Source organism: Megalopta genalis, unplaced genomic scaffold, assembly GCF_051020955.1.
Source record: "Megalopta genalis isolate 19385.01 unplaced genomic scaffold, iyMegGena1_principal scaffold0333, whole genome shotgun sequence".
Taxonomy (NCBI): Eukaryota; Metazoa; Arthropoda; class Insecta; order Hymenoptera; family Halictidae; genus Megalopta; species Megalopta genalis.
Window position 1 is genome coordinate 190,234 of NW_027476402.1, and position 2,093 is coordinate 192,326.

Genomic DNA, 2,093 nt, shown 5'->3' on the forward strand with positions numbered 1-2,093 from the left:
TCAAATGCAGGGGAAACAAATGAGTTAGCTTCAAATCCATGCGAAACGCATGATTTAGCTGCAAATCAATGCGATGTAAAAGGTTTAGCTTCAAATCCATGCGAAACAAATGATTTAGTATCAGATACTTGCGACATAACTGAAATAGCTTCAAATGCAGGGGAAACAAACGAGTTAGCATCAATTCCATGCAAAACACATGATTTAGCTTCAAATCAAAGCGATGTAGAAGGTGTATCTTCAAATCCAAACGAAACACATGATTTAGATTCAAATCAATGCGATGTAGAAGGTATAGATTCAAATCCAAGCGCAATACATGATTTAGCTTCAAATCAATGCGATGTAGAAGTTATAGATTCAAATCCAAGCGCAACACATGATTTAGCTTCAAATCAATGCGATGTAGAAGGATTAGCCTCAAATCCATGCGAAACAAATGATTTACCTACAAATACTTTTGATATAAGTGATATAGCAGGAAATGCAGACGAATCAAACGAGTTAGCTTCAAAATCCATGCGAAACACATAATTTAGCTTCAAATCAATTCGAAGTAGAAGGATTAGCTTCAAATCCATCCGATACAGTTGATTTAGCATCAGATACATGTGGTATAAGTGATATAGCATCAAATGCAGGAGAAACAAACGAGTTAGCATCAAATTCATGCAAAACACATGATTAAGCTTCAATTCAATGCTATGTTGAAGGTTTAGCTTCAAATCCAAGCGACACACATGATTAAGCATTAGATACTTGCGATACAAATGATATAGCTTCAAATGCGGGGAAACAAACGAGTTAGCATCAAAACCATGCACAACATATGATTTAGCTTCAAATCAATGCGATGTAGAAGGTTTAGCTTCAAATCCAAGCGAAACAAATGATTTAACATCAGATACTGGCGATATAACTGATATAGCTTCAAATGCAGGGGAAACAAACGAGTTAGCATCAAATCCATGCGAAATACATGATTTAGCTGCAAATCAATGCGATGTAGATGGTTTAGCTTCAAATCCATGGGAAACAAATGATGTAGCTTCAGATACTTGCGATACATTGATATTGCTTCAAATGCAGGCGAAACTAACGAGTTAGCTTCAAACCCAAGCGCAACACATGATTTAGCTTCAAATCAATGCGATGTAGAAGGTTAAACTTCAAATCTATACGAAACAAATGATTTAGCTTCAGATACTTGCGATATAAGTGATATAGCATCAAATGCAGGCGAAACGACCGAGTTAGCTTCAAATCCATGCGAAACACATGATTAAGCTGCAAATCAATGCGATGTAGAGAGTTTAGCTTCAAATCCATGCGAAACAAATGATTTAGCTTTAAATCCATGCGAAGTAGATGGCTTAGCTTCAAATCCATGCGAAACAAATGATTTAGCATCAGATACTTGCGATATAACTGATATAATTTCAAATGCAGGGGGAACAAACGAGTTAGCATCATATCCATGCAAAACACATGATTTAGCTTCAAATCAATGCGATGTAGAAGGTTTAGCTTCAAATCCATGCGAAACAAATGATTTAGCATCAGATACTGGCGATATAACTGATATAGCTTCAAATGCAGGGGAAACAAACGAGTTAGCATCAAATCCATGCAAAACACATGATTTAGCTTCAAATCAATGCGATGTAGAAGGTTTAGCTTCAAATCCATGCGAAACAAATGATTTAGCATCAGATACTTGCGATATAACTGAAATAGCTTCAAATGCAGGGGAAACAAACGAATGAGCATCAAATCCATGCAAACATATCAGATACTGGCGATATAACTGATATAGTTTCAAATGCAGGGGAAACAAACGAGTTAGCATCAAATCCATGCGAAATACATGATTTAGCTGCAAATCAATGCGATGTAGATGGTTTAGCTTCAAATCCATGGGAAACAAATGATTTAGCTTCAGATACTTGCGATACATTGATATTGCTTCAAATGCAGGCGAAACGACCGAGTTAGCTTCAAATCCATGCGAAACACATGATTTAGCTGCAAATCGATGCGATGTAGAAGGTATAGCTACAAATCCAAGCGAAACACATGATTTAGCTTCACAT